The following is a 26,156-nucleotide window of genomic DNA, read 5'->3' as shown; positions in this document are numbered from 1 at the left end:
TTCGTAAAGGTCAGACTTTGGGGAGTCATTTTAGCCATTATAAACCTTATATACCACTGGAACATTCAGCACAGGCTACACTAGATGGGACCAAAGTTGTGGGAAGTTACCCTTGTGGACACTGTTCTTTTTGCAAACATTTTTCAGACTAAAGAATTCTCTAGTAAAAACACTCCAAAAGTTTTTTTTTTAATTATTAATGCCTTTTCTAACTGTAGCAGCGATTGGGCCATTTACCTTGCAATTTGTTCGTGCTCAGCTTTTTATGTTGGTCAAACTTCCAGACCCATTAAATTTCCTATCTCAGAACATCTTAGTAACATTAGAAATAAATATCTGACCAATGCTTTGTATAAACATACTACTTCACATAAGACAGCCACATTCAAATTCATTATTATTGATAGAATTATTGAAAACAGGTTGGCATAAGTTGCTAAACAAAAAAGAGAAATCATGGATTGTGAAACTGGGGGAAATATGTCCACCTGGCTTAAATGAACACTTATAATTGTCTAATTAATGATTAATTAATGCTTCTGACTTTGTATAAACTTAAGTGGTTGACTACAAGCTAATTTATACATTGAAAAAGGCCACTGGGCTGAAACCGGTGTGTTCTTCATGTTCTGTGTTGCCACACATTAAATACTTCCATTTCCAGTTGGGTGCTGGCTGTTTTGTGACTGCTCATCTAGTATTAAAACATCATTTCAGGGCTGGATTACAGAATGTAATCACATACATCTGGTCATCTGACTCCAGTTCTCACACTACCTCCTTTGCTAGAAACTGATCCAGAACTTAGCACATATGTGTTACTGTACACACAGAGCTTTGCTGAGATGTGTTATAGCATCTGGAAGCTATAAAACCATTTTAAAACTTCCTCCCTTGCAGGGTAGCAATTAATTCACCCCTGTGGTCAATACAGAAGATTCCTAGTCCTGGTTTTCACAGACATGTAAAATGCAATATTTATGGCCTTAACCAGGTAATTTAATTTCAGGGTATTTTTCAAAGTTAGCTGGACTGACATTAACCTCTTCTCTTCCAGTATCCTGTTACAATATATTCATTTCAACAGTTACAATACAGTCTGACATACAGGTGTATTTCTTTTCTGTCCAGCAGAACCCACTGTTGATACATTTTTAACACAATCAGCTTTACAAATACATTTTCAGCACAAGCACCTGTAGAAATCAGCTTGATGCACAAATGACGTATAATTCTTTACAAAACTACAGCTAGCTATGCTGGCATAGGTCACATCCACTGCCATGCTTCCCCAAGCATAGCTGGGAATACCTCACATCATCACAAGGACTATCATTATCCATCCTGTGGCAGAAGGTTCTTGCCTGGCCTGAGGTGAGAAGCACTCCAGAAAGGCTCAAATTGCAGACATTTATTGGCCAGAGGGCTCAAGCGTAAGATTTTAGTTTAATTTCTGCTTCTATAAATTAGGCATGTTTGTGCAGAAATACTCACTATGCAGTGGAAGGTGGCAGTGCCTTGTACATGCACAAATGCTTGGACAGCAAAGTTTACTTGTATAACTAGTATTAGGACTGTAACTTATAACTTTGTGCGGTATTACCCTGAATTCCATTTAAATAAGTTGGCTTGCATGTCTAGCAGCACTAATACCTTATAATAGCACTATCTAACTCCAGTCTTGTTTTACTGGAGCTTTTCTCCCCTGGCCTCCGCTGAAAATGGCTCACACCCAGACGGATTATCCGGACAACAAATGTAAAATAAAATAAATAGATACCCCCCAGCACACATCTGTATAAACAAGTCCTCAAACCATAATAGCCCATACAAACACAGGACAGGACAACACAGATATGCAATTTTCAAATGACTCCATAGCCAGCTTGATAGATATGGGCATTCTGAGACAATGGAACAATTGTCTAATGTTCACAGATAATCTTTTAATCTTTAAAGAAACAAACACCGTATGAGAGAGATGTACATAAATAATTTCCTTGGAGGCAAAAATCTCACTTATAAACAAGGTTGTCAAGAACACACACACTACATCCCTATGCTGAAGCACTAAAAGACAGTCTTGCCATATCTTAAAGACCTCCTAAGTCTACAAACCGCAATGCCTATCCTCAGCAGTCTTTAAACCACACACCAAAAACAACAACAACAAAACACCACACATATGCCTACACCCAACAGACTCCCCAAGAACAAAGCCCATAAGGCAAGCAAACACTTTACCCAGGACTGTTGTCATAGCATATGCCTACACCCAACAGACCCCCCCACAAGAACAAAGCCCAGAAGGCAAGCAAACACTTTACCCAGGACTGTTGTCATAGCAGACTCCCTTGTACGACACACAGACGTCCCACTCACCAGACTGGACAAACCTTGCTTACCTGGAGTCAGGATCTGCCAGGTTATGCACACACTCAAGTCAACACATCACTGGTACCAGTATGATTCTATCATATTCCATGTGGGTGCAAACGACATGAGACATACTTCACTGGACAATATAAAGACAGACACTGTGGATCTCTCTAAATATGTAGCTCAGACAAGTATGTGTCTCGCACTAAGCAGCATTCTACCTTCACTAAGAATGATGCCCCAGTATGAACAAAACTGTATTAACTAAAAATTGGCTAAGCTACTGGTGTCAGTCAAGGGGGATTCAATAATTTGTCAGCATGTGAGGACATGATTAACAGACCATGTTGCTTTGCCAAAGATGGCCTGCACTTGTCCCCCCCCCCCAGGCTTCCAGATATTGGTTAAAACTTTATTCACCCCCTTAGAGCCTTTTTTAGTCAATGCCAAATTGACAAATTAACCGACATAGCAAATAAAAACCCAAAGGAACCTAAAGGTGTTACAGCTCAATGCTAGGAGCCATAACAAGAAACTCCACACCGAAAAACTGTCTTCACTCTGGAGAATATAGACATTTGTGGCATTACTGAGACACAGTTTAAATTCACAGAAAGCATTCTGGCAGTGCAAGGCTTCGGTGTCTTCCACACATTTAAACCATCAGCCTCACAGACAGGGACTAAAAGTGGAGGTGTCTCAATCTACATTAACAACAAGTATACCTATAGCTTGGTTAAACAGGATGCAGCCCTGGAGTTCATCCACATGCAGATCACCATAGATAAAGTCCCTTACCATATCTTTGCAAGCTACAAGTCACCATCTATGTTCCAAGAATCCCATAGCTCACACCTAGACATACTGCAGGCACTCACCATCCAACCCAATATCCTACTCAAGGGAGTCTTTAACTACCCCTCTATAAACTGGAAAACATACACTACCACACTTTATCGTACGGCATTAAAAATAGTCAGAACTATACAAATAAATGCTGCTAAATGCGTGAACAAATGTATTTTGCCACAATTGAAGCAAAAAGTGTGCCACTACATCAAACGACACAAAAACTGTTTGATAAATATTTATTAAAGTAAAGATTGAGCGCTTTACCAGATGTCATAAAACCCTTAAAGAATAAATACATTTTTTGATGAAGAATGTTAATGGCTGCTAATTTCAAACAAATTCTGGAACATAATACCATATATCAAGCAGGCATAGTAGCAAATACAGGAACTAGAAAGTGCGGTACATGTAAGCAATGTCCACATATACTAGTTGATAAACAAATAATTTTGGATAATGGACTTAATAGTAGAAGTAAGTTGGTTAGACGTAACTGTAACTGTAAAACATCAGAAGTAGTACACATAGCAATTTGAATAGGTTGTTCCAGTATTCATATCAGAAAGACTGAACGTAAACTTTTTAAAAGAATTTATGAACTCCTTTACGAAATTAAAAAGAAAAATATCATCAATAATGCACTGTTTAAACACTCCCTTGCTTGCAGAGGATTATGCCAATACAAATTTGGTATACTGGATAAAGTTCCCATTGACCCTAGAGGTGGCGACTGGGAAAGTAAGTTAGAATTCAGAGAACTTGTATGGCAATTTCTATTAAATGCCATTAACCCACAAGGTTTAAATAATATGGTTTCAGTACATTCTGTTTTAAATTGCAATCAATACAGCTTTAAGGGTTTTATGACCCTCTGATAGTTTACAGTATAAAAATTTTACACATACGTTATCTAATGTGACTTTTAAAATTATTCTTGTATTGCTAGTCTATTACTAGCTAAATCTAGTATTTTAACCTAGAATGCTTCCAGACTGAACTTAAAGCATGTGACTGGTCACCACTGAAACATCTCCAACTAGAGGAAGCAGTGTTATACTTTAATAGTAAATTCTTACAAATTCTAGACTACCATGCCCCTATTTGCACTATCAGAAATAGGACTAAATCTGCTCCATGGCTTACAAATGAAACCAGACTGAAAATTTCACATAGAAACAAAATTTGGGCCAAATGTAGATCTTCCAAAAACCCAACAGATCATCTAGAATTTAAATTGAGAAATGCTACCAAAAGATCTATAATGACTGACAAAAAAAACTTTTACTTTCAACTCCAGCAGACCCACAAACACAAACCACAAAAAATCTGGTTAGGCATAAACAGACTTTTACACCCCGGTCACTCCAAAACACCAACCACATCAAGCACCAGCAGTAACAATCCTAAGCATATTGCCAATGCCTTTAATACCTTCTTTACTGAGGCCATCCAATTGCTAGCAAATTCTCTACCCCCTGTTAGACCAAGTCTGTCATCCACCTTAACTAGCTTATTGCCTCATTCCACCTACAACCAGTTCCTACATCCCTCATTTGCACTCTTTTCCTACAACTAAAGCCATGCACCCCTTCAGCCGACCTTCTACCAGCTGAATACCTGCAAAAAGCAGCCAAAGTTATAGCCTATCCCATTTTCATCCTAATAAATAGGACCATTTCTGAAGGAACTATCCCATATATCTGGAAAATTTCCCATATTATCCCTTTACATAAGGGTGGTAACTCTACTGAACTTTCTAACTTTTGACTTTTAGCCTTACTCTCTCCCTTAGCAAAAATAATGGAAAAATGTATCCACCGACAACTACTCAACCACCTTCTCCAAAATAACTTACCAGCTAGCTGTCAGCATGGATTTAGGCCATTCCACAGCACCACCTCTGCCCTCATCCTTTTCTGACTGTGTCAACAAAAATCGTAATAACAACACTCTATCATCCGCACTTTTCTACTGACCTCTCAAAGGCTTTACGATATGGTTAACCATCAGGTTCTTATGGATCTACTTAAATCCCTCTCCCTTGATTCACTAGCACTAAAATGGTTTGATTCCTACCTAGAGAACCGCCAACAAGCTGTGCTCTGGGATAATACACTGTCCACACATCTCCCTGTTACCCTAGGTGTCCCTCACGGCTCTATTTTGGGCCACCTCCTATTCTCAATTTTTATTAATGACCTCAACTTAACAATTCCTCAAGCTACCCGCATACAATATGCAGATGATTCAACATTAATATGCTCCGCTGCTTCATTATCAGAACTCCAATCCCTCACCCAAAAGGTACTTAACATAGTGGAAAACTGGTTCCTACAGCGTTGCCTACTCCTGAACCCTCCCAAAAAAAAAAAAAAAATCATTGCTCTTTAATCCTACAAAAAAGTCCACACAAATAGACTTCACAGTGTTATCCAGTAATGGCACTGTTATATCCCCCGACCCAACTACCAAACTCTTAGGAGTAACAATTGATAACAACCTGACCTTTGCCAAACACATCAACACCACAATAAAATCAGTGAACAGAAAGCTAGGCTCCCTTTACAGGATTAAATCCTTCCTTACTCCTACAGCTAGAACTACTATTGCCCATACCCATCTTATCTCTACCCTCCTCTATGCCTCACCCATTTATACCACTCTTTCTAAAAGCAACCTCAACAAACTTACAACTTCTTAAAATAACACTGTCAGATTTGCCACAAGTTCTCCATTTAGAACCCACCATTGTCACAATCTAAAACAACTGGGTTGGCTGGAACTCCATAATCAACTTCTTTTTTACCAACTTATTATCACACACAAGATCCTTTAACATCCTAGTAATACGCCAATACTCACTAGCCTTATTACCCCCTACATAAATCTTTCTACCCTATGCTCAGCAAATAAACTACTAGTATCAATACACAAGTATTACAATAAGGCTGGGGACTCCCTGTTCCCCAACACTGTGGGGAAAACCTGGAACCTGCTCCCTAAGGAACTCTCATCTCTTTCCTCGACACCACTTTTTAAAAAGCAACTCAAAGAATACCTTAAAAATCACTGGCTCTGCCCATGCACCGACGCAGATTAATCACCTCCTTCCTTCATACTTAATGTATACTTATCCCACTACTGCTGTGCTTTGTCCTCCTTGCTATTAACCTCTGACTGTATTAGCGGTCAGCTAACAAAAGCTGGCACTAACTTAGCCTATCTTAGAAGATACTACAGAGCTTGTTCTTGATTAGCAAGCTCTCTATAGTATGTATTTGTCTCTACCTCTTATATATGTGATCACTATTATCTTGTAGATATTTTTGTCAATTATATGATTGTTTAGCTACTATGCAAATAACTTGCATTGCCTAGCCTTAAAAATGTACTGTATCTGATATTGCTATTAACTTTAGTGGAGCTTTTCTCCCCGGGCCTCTACTGAAAATGGACATATATCCAGTTGGACTAGCCCGGTCAACAAATGTAAAATAAATAAATAAATAAATAAATTGCAAATTCAAAAATGCTATAATTACTTAACTAATATTTGATCAACTCATTAGAATAATGTATACAAATACACATTTTGAACTTGGAATAAATGATTAATGTATGTATTAATTTAGAAATTTTAAGCTGTCTCTTTAAGAAAAGCATATTTAAGGAAATTATGTATGTATGTTTTAGATTCTGATGAACTTCTGCGTTAAGGAAATAAAGTGCTCAATCCTTACTTCAGTATATCTTTGATTTTGCACTGTTTGATGTAAGAGCACATTTTTTGCTTCAACTGTGGCAAAAGACATTTGTTCACTCAGTTGGTTTCATGTAAACTGCTTAAGCAGTATTTATCTGTATGGCTCTAAACATACACTGCCTCCAACTTGCAGGCACAATGTTTCCCAGAATATTAACACACATATCCTTGAACAAACAGTGTGTACTCTGACCAGAGGTTCAGACATACTGGACCTAGCACCCACCATTTTGAGTGAGTACCGCATTCTCCCCATGTCACATCCTCACTGCTGAGGTCGAATCATGAAGCTGCCTACTCTGAAATACAAATCACCTTGGAAAACCCAGCAAAACCAGTAACAGCTGGGAAATATTCTAAAGCAAACTAGAGCCTATTAAGTGACAGTTTGTCAAAGTTCAGTGTCCCTCCGAAGCCTGAGTTCACAACAACCTATGCATAATTTTTCACAGAAACTCTGTACAGCCATCTAAATGGGTGCTCAGAGGCTGCTGTGCCTACCAGAAGTAAGTCCAAAACAAACTGCATCCTAACCTTAACAGGGTATATAACAAAAGAAAAAAAGTCATGGTCAAAATCAGAAAAAGCAACTCTCATAATGACAAGAGTTCATTAATTAAGCTAAACAAGAAACTAAGAGGAGTAATTAAATCCAACAAGGTCAGTTAAGAGGTTAAGATAGCTTCTCAGGCTAAAGACAACTACAAGGCCTTCTACAGCTATGAAATGGTAGTAAATAGTACCGCCTTCACTGAGCAGAGTGACAAATCTGTTGCCTGACAACCTCAGCTCAAATTTACCCCCCACTCCCCCACTGCCACCCCCTGTGAAATGCCTACTAGCATAACCCCCCTCCCAACTATTAGCAGGGAGAAGATCAATGCAGCGCACACTAAGGGCAAAAACATAGCCTCAATGGCCCACAACAATATTCCAGGATACCTCCTAAATAGCTTGAAACATGATCTACCAGGACCACTTGAGTTATTTTTCAACTACAGACTCAAAAAAGGCTATATACCAAATGAATGGAGAACTGCAACGGTTATCCCTTTCACAAGGGTGGATCATCAACCAATCTCAGAAACTACAGACCTATTGGCCTAATTAATCTAATATGCAAAGTCATGGAACAAATTACCATGGAAATTCTCAGTAAAGACATTTACAACCTACAGCCACTGGACCCATCTATGTTTAATTTTGTCGAAGGAAGATTATGCCTACTTAACTTGGTAGATTTCTTTGAGAGGTTCAACAAGGCAATGGATGAGTGGAAAACAATGTACCTAGGCCTGCCTTAGGTGTTCAATACAAAACTCCACTCAGGTATTGTTGAAAAACTCACAGAGCTATGCATAAATCTAAACATAACTCAGTGGATTGCTATATGGCACACAGATAGGACTCAAGAAGTAAGGATCGGTGAGACCAAAATTGGTCACCAGTAGAATACCTCAGGGGTCCGTGCTGGGCCCACTCCTGTTTTGCATTTACTACTCGAAAAAGTCAAAGCTAATGTTAAGGGCTACTGGCTGACTGTAAATAGGGAGCTATCACAGATCCCCCACAACACTAACATCCTACAACAGGGTCTAACATAGACAAATGAATGGTGCCAAAGCCACAGATTAGAACTCCATGCCAAGAACTGCAGTACAGTTCATTTTGGGAAAATGTCCACCCAGGTCAATTATTCCATCGATAAGACACCCTGAAGGGCTGACCTGGCAGTTAGGGATCTGGGAACATATGTAGTCAGTAATCTGGCCTTTGACCAACACGTAGCCAAGGTAGTAAGAAAATCATTTTGTGTCTCCTAACTTAAAAGTAATGTTATTGTATCCAGGTCCAAGAAGGTTATAGTACAACTTTACTCTGCCCTAAGTCACTTTTCCTTTTCTTGAATGTAAGCAATATATGCCAGTAAAAGCTCATATGGGACCAGCACTAAAGGATATGCAGGGATTTGCACTATATGTAGAAGAATGTCTCATAGCATGACTAAACCAGAGCAAAACAGATCTATATCCCTGTGTGGTGAGCAACCTGGCACTGAATGATCTGTATTCTGCCAACCAAATGTCACACCAGCCTTGTGACAGACAGGGCTAATTTCCTTCCATCTGATCCTCTATCCACAAACAGGTCTCATGGCCAGACAGAAGGTCTACCAAGTCACACCACTGGGACTCAACTGGATGGATGAAGCAGAAAGACACACAAATATCTAATTACATCCTGGACTGAAGCACATACAAGGGGCATGTACTGCTGCCCTGGGTATGAGTTCCCAACCTTCACACCCAGTCTAGGACTACACACTAACCATTTATTGAGCTAGGACTTTGGCCAAGCACCCAGCACTCATTTCTCCCCACTCTCTCTCTCTCTCTCTCTCTCTCTCTCTCTCTGTGAAGACCAGTGTCTTCAGTGCTCCTTACCCTATAGTAACCACTTTCAAACAAACTATTGCACACACAATTAATTCCTGGGGAAGGTCAGGAGAATTCTCCAATTTCCTACAGTTGACTCCACCCTAAATATTGGTAGAATCCACTAGCTAACGTGACAGCCTTGACAAATAGCTAAAAAATTAATAATAATAAATACAGAATGATGTGTAGAGCAATCTGGCAGATTAGAGGCAGATGCCACCAGCTTAAGTTTTAAATAACACACTCTTCTTAGGTAATAAAATGATACACACATACATACCAGACACGAGATCTTACAACTTTATTTAGAAAATAAGGAAGACGGGCAATGCTGGTAAAAAATTAAATATCCAGAAGCAAATGCATTCACACAAAAACAGAAGATCATTACACAGACAAAATTCTCGAAAAAAACCTCCAACCAAGCTAAATAACTATTTTTGCTGTTTCTAACTAAAAGAATATTAAAGTTTAACCGCTAAGTTACTAGAACACTATACTGGCTGAAAAGCTGATTTATAGAGAAGAAAAGACCAACTCTCTGCATTAAGATAAAAAGGGTTGCACTTGGAAAAGGTATGACAGCTGGGACACAAAGGTACAGCCCGTAGGCTTTGCAGCTGTAAATGTTCATCCCCGTACTCATTTGGGAATCGAATGCTTTTGTGAATTAACTTTTCAACTGCTTTATATTGGCAGTTAAAAAAAGAACAAATTCCTATGGGATGGGTGTATTCCACAACAGTAAATATGCAGAGAAAATGAATTGTTTTACAGCTTGAGGCTGATGTCGTATCAGAAGATGTCGTCAAAACATTAAATACATTTTCTGATATTTGCTCTCTACTCAGAAACAGCGCTCAATTCTGTCATTTTAAACATAACAAAAAAATAAACATACACTGCTCGTTTTGCCAGACATAAATATATTTGAGATTCTATCTGCTTTCTCTAAATGCTTAATAACGGTCAAAACAGAAACATTGTCAAAAACTATATAAAACAGTTGTAAATCCCCACCTAAAAATATATATACTTCTGTGCAAATATAGCATTATAACATTCTATATACTGTACCACAACAATAACAACAAAATTACTTCTCTGTATTAAAATTCAAGTTGCAGCAGCTCCTCTGATTAGAAGCTGTCTAAGCTAACTGTGTTTTGTAAGAATTAGCAAGCAATAATGTTCTCCGGGGTTGGATATTTAACAAAAGGGATGGACACTAGGCTAGATTCCAGGGGTGAGGGCCTTTCTATCCATGGAAGGTCTGGTATTTTGTCAGTAATAACCATCCAGGAGGGTTTCATTACTAAATAGGCTGCCTGTTAAGTTTTCACATTTGTTTCATTTCAAGCATACTCCATTTTATTTTATTTCTTTAATGTACAATAGTTGTTAAAATAAGTATTTCATATAAAAGCTATATTACAACTGAACAAGATAATTTTAAAGTCTACTTAATATGCAGGCAAATGCACATGCACACGTGCGTGCAAACACACACACACACACACACACACACACACACACACACACAAAGACAAAAACAAGTATGGGGGGCATGCATCTGCTCACTCATACTAACACACACACACAAAGACAAAAACAAGTATGGGGGGCATGCATCTGCTCACTCATACTAACACACAAAGACAAAAACAAGTACAGAGGGGGGGCATGCACCTGCTCACTCATACCAACACACACAAGACAAAAATAAGTACAAAGGGGGGGCATGCACCTGCTCACTCATACTAACACACACACACACACACACACACACACACACACACACACACACACACACACACACACAAACACACACACAAAGACAAAAACAAGTGCAGAGGGGGACATGCACTTGCTCACTCATTCTAACACACACACACAAAGACAAAAACAAGTACGGAGGGCATGCACTTGCTCACTCATACTAACACACACACACATGGGCACTTGCAGTTTGGCTTTTTGTATGCTAAGGATTTGCTTTCTTCTCTAATGAACATTATCTACATTGATATTGAAAGATACTACACTTAACAAACATGTCATCAGCAGTAGCCTTCTATCCCTCACTACAGCTCTTCTTAATGTCACAACAGATATAAACCAAAATCAAAATATAACATTAGCTGGTTTACTCGATCTGTTAAAAGCATATGACAGTCTCCCATGTTAAACTGATACAAAAACTATCCTTACTAGGACCTGGCTCTTCATGATTACCCTGGTTTAGAAGTGATCGCCCTTACAGACCCCCCACCGTGTAAAATGGCAAACCACTTTCTCCTCCTTTCCTATCTCAGTTGGAGCCCCTCAAGGATCCATTCTTGGACTTCTGCTCTTTAACACATTCATTAATGACCTCCATACAGCTAGCAAACATGCCACTATAGTACAGTATACAGATGACTCTATTTTCATGTGCTCTGCCAAAAACCTATATCAACTACAAAACCTAACCCAAGAATCCATCACATCAACTTAAGTGCGACTCTTGAACCCGCAACTGCTTCTAAACACTACGAAAACTAAACTGATCCTATTCACCCCAAACATACTGCACTTCCCCAACCTTCTCACAACTAATCGCCTCTCATAACCTCAGTTAAAAACCGTATCAATGCCCAGCTTTAAGCAATGCACTCCGAATAAACTCTCCAAATAAATCTTTCTGCGCCACAAACACACTATTCCTTCATGTAACAACGTCTAACAACCAGGCCAGTGAATCCTTGTACACCTCACAAGTTGTTAGAATATGGAACAACTTACCCATAGAGCTCAAACAAATCAGCACTAACAAACAAATATTAAATTCCAACTCAAGCAGTATCTCCTTGATTCCTAGGTCTGTTCCTGTTTGTTTTATGTGGGACACGAGAACTTGTCTACTGCATGGTTGCCGGTTCTGTGACCACCCTTGTTAGGGCCGCTATTGTGGTGTAGTTACCTTTCCTACTTTCTTCTGTTTTATTTTTCCACTCTTTAATCTAAGTGACATTTAGAGAGCAAAAAATAAATGGTACCTTATAGCACAAATGTTTTATTCATGGTGTATATACTTATTGATATAAGCAGGTCACCTTGTTTTTTTTTTTTTTTTTTTTACAGTGCTTTCCCTTCACCCTTTTGGAATACAATCTATCCAGCTGGGATTTGATGTTGTCCAATCCAATTTGCTAATGCAAGTTAACATTCTCTGAAAAACTGAATGATAAAACAAACTGTTTGAGAAATAGACTTCACAGACAGTCCAAGGCTACTAAGTCTTATGACCATTTACACCTTGACAGTACCCTCCCTCAAGTTGCACCTCTTTCTCCAGGAGAGTCATACCAGTCAGTCCTGGAGCACATTTGTGGACACCCATCGAGTCATTTAGCTTATGTTTACAGGAAGAAAACAAGCTGCATGCTTAATGTGCAGACGAGGTTCATCCCAGGTGTTAGGAGGTGCTGGTTATAAGTGTGCCTCTCCAAAATATTTTATTTATCTTTTGGTGAAGATGTCTTCTGAGGTACATTCCAAAAGGGGCATTATACTCTATAATGGGTCTAATGAGTGTCGAGTAGACGGGAACAATGACCTCTTTTTTCCTGGATGAGAACCATTTTGTGATGAGGTGTGCCACGTAGAATGATTTCCTGACTACTGTGGCGATGTGATTATCAAAGGAGATACTACTGTCCACCTGGGTCCCAAGGTTTCTTATCACACATTTGGTGTTAAGTAGACTGCCGCCTATGTGGTAGTTCATGTGTTCAGAGTTTTTACCAAAGGGGATGACAATGCACGTTATGGCATTGAGCTTGAGGCCATGGCTCTGACACCAGACATATGTCTCAGTGAGGCCCTTCTGTAGGATGTCCACAACATTTGGGGACTAGACTATGGGTTCTAGTTTGCAGTCATTTGTGAACTTCGTTAGCCAAAGGCCTTCTGTGTTAGCCTGTACTTCAGAGAAGTAGATACCACAGAGGAGAGGTCCCAGGACTGAACCCTGTGGTACTCCACTTGTCACTGGTTTGAAGTCAGATTTGGAGTTTGCAACTTTTACAGTGTGGGTTCTGTCAGTGAGCCAGTTGGCAACCCATCTTGTGACTTAGGGATTTATACCTAGTTTAGTGAGTTTAGCTATAATTCCAGAATGGGGGATGGTGTTGAAAGCCTTGGCGAGGTCAACATAGGCTGTGTGAACCACCTTACCCATGCTACGGTTTTGGTGACTGCCTCAAAGAAGTTGATCAGGATTAGAAGGCATGATCTGCCTTTCACAAACCCCAACTGGGTGGGGGTCCAGAGTTTGGGAGATTATCAATGTCTTTGTTTACGAGTTCCATGATGATATGTTCCATGGCCTTGCAGTCCACGCTCGTCAGGCTAACAGGGTGATAGTTCCCGGGATCAGTGGTGGCTCCCCCTTTGTGTAGTGGGATAACTGTTGCTGTGCAGCATTCAGTGGGCACAAAGCCTGACGTGAGGCTATCATTAAATATGGCGCTTAGATGGGGAGCCAGTTCATTCTGAAGTTCATGTAAAACGCAGCCTGGGATGTTGTCAGGTTCCATGGATGCTGTGTTTTTGGCTTTAGAGAGTGCAGCTTTTACCTGCATAGCACTCTGCATTCTTCCTGTATAGATATGGGCCCTTTAGGGGGTGGGGGTGGGGGTAAAGTTAGCACTGAACCTATCTGCCAAGATACTGGCAATATCAGTTGGTTCTGTAATCTCGCTGTGCTGTAACTCAGAGCAGATCTGAGTATTGCCATTGAGATTCTTGACATAGCTATAAAATGCTTTGCGGCTGTCATTAAAATCAGTGGTGATTTTGTTTTCGTAGCTAGCTTTGGAGGATCTTATAAGGGATTCAGTTTCTTACTGAGGCTGACCAGGGAGCTCCTCCACTCATGAGTTTCTTCCTTCTGTTGTAGAGTTTGTTTATGGGAGGGAACCACCAGATTGGCTTCCTTTTTTTGGAGGACAGTGTCTTGGTTCTGTCTGGGATAGCACGATCCATGCACTCATATAAGTGGTTATAGAGTGCATATGTGCAGGATTCAGCAGTCGTAACTGTATTGTCCATCTGCATGGGTGTCATGAAGTTCGCCACTTCTGTCTTAAGAAGCATGAAGTTGGTTTTAGAGAAATGTTTTACCGTGGTTTCCTTAATGGGGGGTGGGGGCAGTATGTGGATATCTAGGGTGATTAGCATATGGTTGGTTGGATCTGACCAACGAGGAGGTGACTTCAGGTGTGGAACACCGGTCACTCTTGTTGGTAATTACTAGGTCTAGGATATTGTTGCCCCTCGTGGGAGTGTGGATAAGTTGATCCAGGCCACTGGAATTTATGAATTCCAGAAAACGTTGAGCGAAGGAGTTGGTACATGAGTAGTTTTCCCAGTTAATGGTGGGATAGTTAAAATCGCCCATTATTAGGGTGTTTGGTTGAACCCTAATATTTTCCAGTATATCAAGAAAATAGGAGTGGGAATCCTGGGGCATGGTGAGGGATCTATAGCAAGCTACAATTTGGATTGCAGTTTTGCCCAGAATTAGTTGCACTTGGATAACCTCGGCTGCATTATGCAGAGCAACTAGCCTGGAGGTGTGGATATCCTTAATGAATATGGACACACCTCCGCCTTTGGTGTTCCGGTCCAGGTTAGATGGCCAAAAAGTGTGGTATGAGTTATAGCCTGGTAATGCAGGGGTGCTCTCTAGAGCCTTGGACCAGGTGTCAGTCACTGCACAGATATCGATGTTCTCTATTTTAAGGAGTGCCTCGGGGAAGTGCATTTTGAGATTTAGACTTCTAGCATTGAGTACCATTACCCTCAGTTTTTGCTTGCCTGTTCCTGTTATGGCGGTGAATTTGTCATTTGAATCTTGCCTAAAAACGGCATTATAGGGGCGGCAAGAGCCTTAGCCAGTATCTGGAATCCCAGGGGCAATAAGTGCAGGCCATCTGTGGCAAAGCATCGTGGTCTGTCGACCATGTCGTCCCAGGCAGACATATACTGGAACCCCTTAGAATGACACCAGAAGCTTATCCAATTGTTGAAGTCAATCATTTTGTACTTGTACTGTGGTATCATTCTGGGCAATAGCAGGATGCTACTCAGTGCTAGGGTCATACCTGCCTGGGCTACAAGATCGGAGAGCTCCTCCATGTCACTTTTCATGTAGCCCAGGGAGGAATGTCTCAGGTCGTTCACACCAACGTGGACAATGACAGAGTCATATCTGTACTTGTTGTGGAGTGACCTGACTGCATGGGTTATGTGGCGGATCCTGGCACCCAACAGGCAGCTGACAGTAACCTTATCCTTGTTTAGCCTGGTGAGTAGGACATCAGTGTGCCTGACTATAGAGTCACCTATGACTAGTGTGTTGGGTATGTTGTTTAGCCTTATGGGCTGTGGTTGAGTGGCACACTGAGTTTGTGGGCTATGTGTCATTTGGGTTGTGTTGGGGAGTGGAGGTTGCTTGCATTTCTGCTTTGGAGGTCTCTGTTGCTTGACCAGATTATTACTGAGAGCCTCTGAATATGTTTTTGTGTTTCTATGTGTGGATTTTGGTGGTGTAGGTTTAGTGGGACTATGTGATGAGTGTGGTGTGGTGCAAGTGTTTACCTTCTCCTCTTGACTGTCAAGTTCAGTCTTGGTTGGAGAGAGCTTTACCTCCAGTTTGGCTAGGTAAGTGCATCTCTCACAGGTTGTAGTGTTGGGTGATAGGAGGAGAGGGTTGTCTGTGCACATGAGGCAATTGCTACATTGCCTCAAGATTCCCAGATTCATCAGATAGACTGGAGAGAACACTGTACACACATATAGGTTCATAGGTAGGTACTAGGCTATCTGTCCAAGGGCATTTATAAGCCTAGCCAGAGTGTGTCAGCTTTCGCCACCCATTGATTAATTAACTGAGCCTCTGTCAAGAAGAGCCAATGAAGTGATCCCAGGGGTGTATTTTCTGTTACCAATCCACTCGTCAAGGTTTCTCTTGAAGAGTGTTAGTGAGGGCTCTGCCTAATGTAGTTAGGAATTTTGTTCCAAAGCATGGGGAGTCTCTGTGACAGGAATCTATCCCTCCAGCATGTTCTATTTATTGTTGTGGCGAGGTTTAGCTCACTAGAGCGAGTGGCTCGCAGTGACTTGGATTTCTTTAGGTGGATCATGTCCATCAATTCCAAGTTGGACATGGCTTTGTAAGTTGAAATCGCCCATTATTAGGGTGTTTGGTTGAACCCTAATATTTTCCAGTATATCAAGAAAAGAGGAGTGGGAATCCTCTGAGTAAGCGATATGCAATTTAGTACAGCTGGAGTTTTTCCAATCGGGCTGCATAGGAAATATGTTTGAGGCCAGTAATCCCATTAGTGAGGTACTTTTGTGGTCTTTCCACCTGTTGGAAGAGTCTTGTGAGGTACATCCCAAATGGGGCATTGTACTCTATGATGGGTCTGATGAGTGACGAGTAGAGGGGCACTATAACCTCTTTATTTCTAGATGCGAACCCTTTAGTAATTAGATGGGCTACATAGAAGGAATTCCTCACTACTTTGGCAATATGATTGTCAAAGGAGAGATTACTATCTACCTGGGTCCCCAGATCTCTTATTACCTCTTCTGTATTAAGGGAGCTGTCACCTATGTGGTAATTCATGGGTGTTTTTTTTTCCCAAATGGGATGACTATGCATTTTTTGGCATTTAGCTTGAGACCATGACTTTGACACCACGTGTCCCGTCTCAGTAAGGCCCTTAAGGAGAATGTGCGTGTCAGCCGGAGAGTCAATGATAGCTCCCAGTTTGCAGTCATCGGCGAACTTGGTTAGCCATAGTCCTCCTGTGTTTGCCTGTACCTCTGAGAAGTATATGCCGAACAGAAGGGATCCCAGGACCGAGCCTTGTGGGACACCACTTGTGACTGGTTTAGAGTCAGACCTAGAACACGCTATTCTTACCATGTGAGTTCTGTCTGTAAGCCGGTTGGCAACCCATCTCATGACGTAGGGGTTTATAGGTTCATACTAGGCTATCTGCCCTAGGGCATTTATAAGCCTAGCCAGAGTGTATGTGGCTTACACCACCCCTTAGGATGAGAATACAGGGTTTAGTTTACTATGCCTCTGTCTAGTAGTGACACAGAGATGACCCTAAACTTACGATCTCCCATCCACTCGTCGAGATTTCTCTTGAATAGAGTCAGTGAGGGGCTCTGCCTAACATGGACTGGGATTCTGTTCCAGAGTGTAGGGAGCCTCTGGGTTATGAATCTGTCCCTCCAGCACGTTCTATTTATTTCTGTGTTGAGGTTTAAGTTACTTATTCTTGTGGCTCTGATGGATTTGGATTTTCTGAGGTGGAGCATGTCCATTAATTCAGGATTGGACATGGCCTTGTACGTCAGGCACAGATCACCTCTGAGTACTGAATAGAGCTGGAGTTTTTTCAGTCGGGCAGCATATGACATATGTTTAAGACCCCTTATCCTCTTGGTGAGGAACTTTTGGGGTCTTTCCAACTGCTGCAGGTGTCGGGTGAGATACATCCCAAATGGGGCATTGTACTCAATCAGTGGCCTGATAAGAGAAGAGTACAGGGGCACAATGACCTCTCTTGATCTAGATGTGAAACCCTTCATGATAAGGTGGGCAATATAGAAGGTCTTCCTAACCACTTTGGCAATGTGAGTGTCAAATGAGAGGTTACTGTCAACCTGGGTCCCTAGGTCCCCGATTACCTCTTCCGTACTTAATGGATTACCGCCTATGTGGTAATTTGTCGGTACCTTGTTTTTCCCAAAGGGTATGACTATACATTTCTTGGCGTTCAGCTTAAGGCCATGGCTCTGGCACCAATTATCCGTTTCTATGAGGCCTCTCTGAAGGATGTTTGTGTCCGCTGGAGTATCAATTATGCGCCTAGTTTGCAGTCATCTGTGAACTTTGTCAGCCACAATCCTCCTATGTTTGCCTGTACCTCGGAAAAATAAATGCCGAACAAGAGGGGTCCCAGGACTGAGCCCTGTGGGACACCGCTTGTGACTGGCTTAGAGTCTGACATAGCTCCAGCAACTCTGACCCTGTGGGTTCTGTCCTTGAGCCAGTTTGCAACCCATCTTGTGACATATGGGTTTACATTTAAGCTGGTGAGTTTGTCTATGATGCCCGAGTGGGGTATTGTGTCAAAGGCTTTTGCAAGGTCAAGGTAGGCTGTGTGAACTGCCTTGCCCTCATCAATGGCCTTAGTGACTGTTTCAAAAAAGTCGACCAAGTTCAAAAGGCAGGATCTGCCCTTGACAAAGCCAAATTGGGTAGGATCCAATGTCTGTAGGTCCCCAATGTCTTTGTTTATAAGTTCCATAATGATCCTCTCCATAGCTTTGCAGACCAGGCTCATCAAGCTTATGGGGTGATAATTTTCAGGGTCCATAGAAGCACCGCCTTTGTGAAGTGGGACCACTGTTGCCGTACGCCATTCTTTGGGTACGTATCCTGTAGTAGGGCTAAGATTAAACAGCAGCCTTATGTGTGGGTTTTGTTCCTCTTGGAGTTCATGTAGCACACAGCCCGTGACAGCATCTGGTCCCATTGATGCTGCGTTTTAGCTTTAGAGAGGGCGGCTCTCACCTGGGCATCTGAGATGTTAGGGAGGCTACACTCTGCGGGGATAGTTATTTCTCCTTTTGGGGGGCAAGGGGGAGGAGAAATTTGCACTGAACCTGTCTGCCAGAATGTTGGCAATGTCAGTGGGTTCAGTGTATTTTGTGTCATTTTGGACTAACTCTGAGCATATCTGGGAGTTTCCACCCAGGTTTCTAACATAGCTAAAGAAGGCCTTGTGATTGTCTTTTGTGTCTATTTTTTCTCAAAGTTGGCCTTGGATGATTTTATGAGTGATGTAGTTTTGTGCTAGTACTGATCAGAGATGCCTTCCCTTTTAGGGATTTTGCTCTGTCATGTAGTAGCTTCCTCCTCCTGTTGTAAAGTTTGTTTATGGCTGGGGTCCACCAGACCGGGCGCCTGCCTTTGGGGGAATGGGTCTTGGTTTTATTTCTGATTGCATGATCCATGCATTCTTGAAGGTGCCCATAGAAGGCATTTGCAAAAGATTCAGCAGTGTGGGTTGTGGTTTCCACTGGCCCAGGGGCCTTGAAAGATACCACTTCAGTCTTAAGAAGTGTGAAGTTTGCTTTTGAGAAGTTCTTCATTGTGGTCTTTTGTGCAGGAGGTGTGGGCGGGATGTGGATTTCCAGTGAGATTAATTTATGGTCTGATCTTACCAAAGAGGGATGTACCATTTTGTCCCCATGTTTGTGATGATCAGGTCTAATATATTGTCTCCTCTTGTGGGAATGGTGACTAGTTGTTCCATTGCATTTGAGTTTATAAATTCTAGGAACCTTTGGGCTAGAGTGTTGGGGCTTGAGTAATGTTCCCAGTCTATGTTTGGGTAGTTGAAGTCTCACAGAATTATGGTATTTGGAGAGACATTCATACTCTCCAGTGTCTTCAGGAAGTCTGTGTGGGGTTCCTGAGTTTGAGAGGGTGGTCTGTAGCATGCTACAAACTGTAATGCAGTTTTCCCTATGGTTAGTTGCACCTGGATAGTCTCCGATGTAACCTGGAGGTGTGGGTATCTTTGATGAAAATGGATACTCCCCCTGCTTTTGTGGTTCAATCCAAGTTTTGGGGCCGGAAAGCATGATATGAGGTAAAACCTGATAGTGCTGGGGTGCTCTCAGGAGCCTTGAACCAGGTTTCAGTCACTGCACAGACATCGATGTTCTCCATTCTGAGGAGGGCATCTTGAGGTTTAGACTTCTGGCATTGAGCAGCATTACCCTTAGTTTTTTTCCACTTGTGTTTTCTAGGGAGGTAGGTTTGTCATTTGAGCCTTGCCTAAAAAAGGCACTATGGGGGTGGCAAGAGCCTTGGCCAATATCCTGAAGCCCAGGGGTGACAGGTGCAAACCATCCTGGCTTGTCAAGCATGTCATCCCAAGCAGACAGACACTGGATCCTTAGAATGACACCAGTAATTAAGCCAATTGTTAAAACTGATCATTTTGTCTTTGTACTGTGGCATCATTCTTGGTGAGGGTAAGATGCTGCTCAGGGTCAGGGTCATACCGACCTGGGCTACATAAATCAGAGCTCTCCTATGTCTCTTTTCATGTAGTCCAGCATGTACAATGACTGAGTCATATTTGTACTTGCTGTGGACTGACCTGAGTGCTGACAGGCAGCTTACTGTGACCCTCTCCTTGTTCAGTCTGGTGGGGGGCGTCAGCGGGACGCCAGTGTGCCTGACTATGGAGTCACCCATTACAAGTGTGTCTGGCATGTTGTTTGGCCTTAAGGGCTGTGACTGTTTAGCACACTGACTTTGTGAACTATGTGTTGCATGTGCTATGTCTTGAGGTGGTGGTTGCTTGGTGTCTGCTTTGGAGGCCTCTTGTTTTGGTAGATTTTTATAATCAGCCCCGAGTATGTTTTTGTGTGTTTATGTGTTTGGTTTGCAGTTGTGATAGTTCTATGTGAGACTGGGTTTGTGGTGTGCGTGGTTACCTTCTCCTCCTGACTGGTCTTGCCAGTACTGAATTGAGAGAGCTCAGCCTCCAGTTTGGCTATATAGTTGCATCTCGTATTTGTTGGGAGGAGGAGAGGGTTGTCTGTGTACATGAGGCAATTGTAACATTGCCTCAAGATTCAGATTCACCAGCTGAACAGGAGACATGCTAGAAATAGTGAAAAAGATTGCTGTGTAACTGAGTCAGAAAGGACCCATAGGGAAATGGGTACTCAACAGAATTTAGGTGAATGAAGTACTTTCGTTTGTTTAAGAGTGCTTTACCTGTATACAAAATGCTTTAGGAGCAAGTGCTGAGCTTTTCAGATAGAGTATAGGCTGTTTAGATTGCAAGTGGAACAGTTCTAAGGGAAAAATTGAAGAGAAAATGTTAACCTTGTTTAACCAGCACTGCTTTAAGCAGTGAACTATAAAAGAGCTAGGAATGGTCCCAAACAACCAATTACTAACAGCTTCTTGTGCTGAGGTCACTTCCCCAAGGATAGGTAGGCTGCTCAAGGCTCCCCCCACTGGTGAGCAAAGAAACTTCCTTCTATCCAAGTAAGGTAATGGACAACACAGGAACTACACCACAGCCCAGAATACAGCAATGCCTGTATACTGGTCTAAACTAGTCGAGAAAGGTGGGAAAACAAGGATTATTTTTGCAGAAATACACAGAAAATGCAGAGACAGTGATAAATTAGTTACACAAGCTAGCACACTTTAGTGGGCAGCCTCCACAGTTCAATTAAACAAACAAACAAGCAAACTTTCGACTAAATTTGACTAAATGTAACTTTAAGTGCAGATTTTAAAATAAATGCAGTAATCAGTAAAAAAAACAGTTCAGGCTAGTTCAAAGTAAGCAGCAGAAGCTATTTTCAGTGAAAAAGCAAAGATACTTAAATCCAGGTGGTAGTCTTTTTGAGTTCCTTGCTGCTAGGACCACTCTGTAAACCCACGTGGAGCTTGTCTGAGCAGTAAGAGGTGGATTTTAAGCAGTGAACTACAAAAGAGCTAGGAATGGTCCCAAACAACCAATTACTAACAGCTTCTTGTGCTGATGTCACTTCCCCCAAGGACAGGTACTGGTGAGCAAAGAAACTTCCTTCTACCCAAGTAAGGTAATGGACAACACAGGAACTACACCACAGCCCAGAATACAGCAATGCCTGTATACTGGTCTAAACTAGTCGAGAAAGGCTAGTGAGTTTTCTATAATTCCCCCAGTGGGGATTGGTGTTAAAAGCCTTGGCGAGGTCAAGGTAGGCTGTGTGAACTGAGCAGGGTTGATTTTAGAATGGGTGCAGTTGAGAGCAGAGGGCATTATCAGCTTTATTCTAATAAGGTCAGCCGTGTTGTGGTTAAAGAGCATAATCAGAAAATCAATACTTTTTTTCTCATTTTTCCTCAACCAGCAACAGCTTTTGTGGGGGACCTCACACAGTCAAGGATAATTAAGGTAGCCCCATGTATCAATTTATACAGTCTGGAGAGTGGGGGCCACCACACTCCTTGAAAACTGAAGTGTCTGAATGTTCTATGATATATTTTATGCATTACTTTTGAAATACGATTACTTGTTAGCTGCATTTTTCACCGATACCCAGAAGGATAATGTATGTGTCCTGACATTATTGGGTATATGCAGAGATAAAAAAATCAGTGATATTTTTTACAAACACACACAAAAGCCATAGCAATACTAGTTTTGTAATTATTTCAGCAAATCGCAATATATTGTGCAACACTGGTATTGCCACACCAGATCAGTGACTGCTGTCTAACAGTCGTCAAACAGCAGCAAGGATGAGTCACTTTTATTTACCTCTGCGAGGAGTAATGCATACCTGCAACTTGTCTCTGATTTCACAGACCTTCCCCGATTTTGCTCATAATTCTGCTCTGTCCTTCATAAAAAGTTTGATTTGCTAATAAATCATTCAGGAATACAGACAGACAATAATTCCAGGCAGCAAGGGTTAATACTTCTTATTGTCCAAAAAAATGCATGTTGATGCTAAGGGTGTTTTTTATTAACTTTTTTAAATTGACTTAGATTAATATTTAAAACGTGTTCTTGATTTTGAGCCTTTATTCTTAGTATTGTGCTGAATTCGTCTGCAAAGAAATTGAGAGTTACAGAATCTGGTGTTCTTCCAATAAAACTCCATGAAAAAAAAAAAGAACATCCCTGAAGATTGGAAGCATCAGCTGTTCTTAAAATACAAGGCTTGCACTAAACTCAGTCATTCCAACCTGTTGATATTTCTACTGCTTACCTTGCTTATGTCCATTATCAGCTTTATCCTAACAGGGTCATATCACAGCTCTGTTCAGGTTAAAGAGCATAATCAGGAAATTAATACATTTTCTTCATTTTCCTAACCATAAGCTGCTTTTGTGGGGCCCCACACAGTCAAGGATGATTATGGGCCCCCTTGCAGCCACTGGTATTGCAGGTACCTAAAGCTGGCTATGTTGTTGGTTTTAGTGGAGAGAATATCCACCAAGCAGGGTTTAACTAAGCCAGAGAGGCAATGTCAGTGGTAAAATATTTAATGGAATTTTAAAGCCTGTTCCTTGATAAAACACTGTTACTATAACCAGAGATATCTTTGAATTTTAAAAGAGATATAAGTAAGAGTTACTACCCACCTGGTTTATAAAGTATACAAGATTGCTGTACTACAGTTTGTTAGTTTGATAAACATGTTGCAAAATATCAAAATAAAGTAACTTACTGTGGTTGGTTGGGGGCAGCGACTGCAGGGTTCGCTGGTACCTAAAGTCGGCTATCTATGAATATTAGGCATGCAGATGCTTTTAAACAATATTCTGAAATTCTCATTAAAATGGTAAATCACTCTGGCTCTACGGCCACAAGAAAAATGAAGTGGCTAAAAGCAGCAATCATTCCAGTATAAATTATTCATTCATAGTTTCATTCATGATTGAAATATAATATTTATTTATACAGAAAGCTGAATAAAACATACACGAAATGAATGAAATTATTCTATTAAAGTTTAAATAACCACACAGCCATTGGAAGATGCAAAATCATTTTTTAATCGGTGAATAAGCGAATTCCAGGATAGGTGGATACTTTTGATAGTCTGACAATAGTAATCATACAAGTCAAACGAAATGCATATTGTTCTGCAAGCAACTTAGAATCCACACGAAGCAAAGACACAAGTAATTTTCTCATCAAACTCTAAATGTATTATTTGTGATCAGGAACCAAGCCGAGGTGCTGGGAACTTTTATTTTCAAGTGGTAAACGTTTATGAAGTAATTATAATTCGAACAATGTAAGCAAACAACTACAGTGTGAACTAGATAGTATTAAAATCCTCTGAAGCCTCCCTGGTGACCAAGGAACATACTGTCCTATTTGTAGCAAGTGGCAACAGAAGGATTCTGCTAAATCACTGCATGTAACTAATACAATGTCCTACCTGCGAAATGACCGTGAAAAGCAGATCTCAAAATAAAACGCACGGTCCTGTTAGAAAACGTAATCCCTCCAAAAACGCTTCCTTACGCTGCCATCCAGAAGTGATTACAAAAGAACGTACGTCAATTACCAACAAATGCAAAAGCACCCTGATAAAGTACGTCATCTTTTTGCGTCAGTGGTAATCGTGGTCCGGTACTTAATAAATGCGAAAGTAAAGAAAGTGGCTTTGCAGCATTAGACATATTAATTGGTGTTGTGTTAAATGGTCTTGTCACATACATTCCAAACCCTAAAGTGCGGACAAAGCGTAAAACAGTTGGGGAGGCGCAGAGGGCCAAAAATAGAAACAAATTTTAGATATTGCTACAACAGCATGATGTATTTTCTTGGGGATGTTAAGCCTGAAACTCAAATGCCTGTATTTAGCGGCTTCAATCCCCAGTGATTTTTTAGTAACCACAAATTTTATGAAGAACAGACAATAAAATATTAGGTAAAAAGCTGTACAGTTGAGAGCTGTGATCTTGGCATAAATTATTAGTGAACTAGTATTACCAATAAGTGCTTATTACATCGTAGCATCAGAGCGGAAGCGTTACTACCTCTCGCTTCCTTGTCTGGAGATGCAAACAATGCCTGTCAGTTACCAAGCCCAACCCTTCACTAAAAGATAGCATACTGCTTCTTAAATGTATATTAATGGCAAACTTTATATTCCAACCGTACTTATCGTCTTTGTCCCTCTTCATTTTTCCTAACTGTCGACTTTTGTAGAAAAAGGTGGGGAATTACCAATAATTTATTATAATGGCAGTATTTAAGAGTTATAGACTTCTTTTAATTGACAAAATGTTTAGCAATTTTCTTATTTTGTCAAAGTCTCAATCATTTTAAAAGTGACCTAGGATTTGTCAATTATTCTGTTGCGATATGTCCCTGATATATACGAGAGGTACGATTTTCTGAATTCACAAAAGCACTACTTAAAATGCGTCCCAGTTTTTGGGACTTTGTTCAGTATTATTGATAAAAGAAGTTTATGTTATTTACTTAAGTAACACAGGCCTTGGCTATACAACTATACTTACAAATCCTACGACAGCGGAATAAGCACAATATCTCAGCGTAACACCTCTCAACCTCTTAGAGCAAATCTTGACAAAGTCTGGCAAAATGGGGGAGGACGAAGGAGTAAAAACAGTGACAGCATTTAAAGACTGCTCTTATAAACTTAAATTGCTGGAGTAACAAGACTTGTGTTGGCATGCGTTTTTTTTTTCTGAATGATATGAACTCTGAAACACAAAAGTATACTTCTATGTAGTGACTTCGGTCCTCAGATTATCCTAGCGATTTGCCAGAAAATTACAAACTGCGCAGTCAGTTCAGAGGTTTGTAAACACACTTCATTTCTTAGGCTACACACGTCAGCCTATAAACTGCTCTCTGTGCAAAACATGACGTACTTTACCCCAGTGCTTTTGATTGGTAGGTAGTCCTACGTTCTTTTTTTCTGATTTTTATTAGAATTTCAAATTCAAGCATAAATAACAATAAGTGCTTAATAACAATGAAGTAACCATGTTAATATCAGAGTAGAACATGAATTAATTTTCTTGCCAATAAAAGGAGAAAAAAAAAAACATGTAAGTAACTAACAAATCAACT

The 26,156-nt window shown here is 40.8% G+C and overlaps 1 protein-coding gene across 3 annotated transcripts in view; it reads right to left on the bottom strand.

Moving 5' to 3' along the window:
* NSUN3 (NOP2/Sun RNA methyltransferase 3) overlaps positions 1-26,087 on the bottom strand; it is a 687,521-nt gene extending 661,434 nt beyond the window's left edge. The window contains exon 1 of one of the 3 annotated variants that reach the window (XM_044072148.1): positions 25,577-26,087. The gene's annotated coding sequence lies outside the window, so the exon portion shown is untranslated. Of the gene's footprint in view, positions 1-24,486; positions 25,534-25,576 lie in introns of those variants that run through there. The other 2 variants (XM_044072149.1, XM_044072147.1) reach the window with 2 other exon arrangements.
* Positions 26,088-26,156: the final 69 nt, after the last annotated feature.

The sequence above is a fragment of the Protopterus annectens genome, chromosome 5.part0, assembly GCF_019279795.1.
Source record: "Protopterus annectens isolate FY-2018-M chromosome 5.part0, PAN1.0, whole genome shotgun sequence".
Classification (NCBI taxonomy): Eukaryota; Metazoa; Chordata; order Ceratodontiformes; family Protopteridae; genus Protopterus; species Protopterus annectens.
Note: the sequence above shows the minus strand (reverse complement) of the source record. Positions and strands in the feature narration are given on the sequence as shown.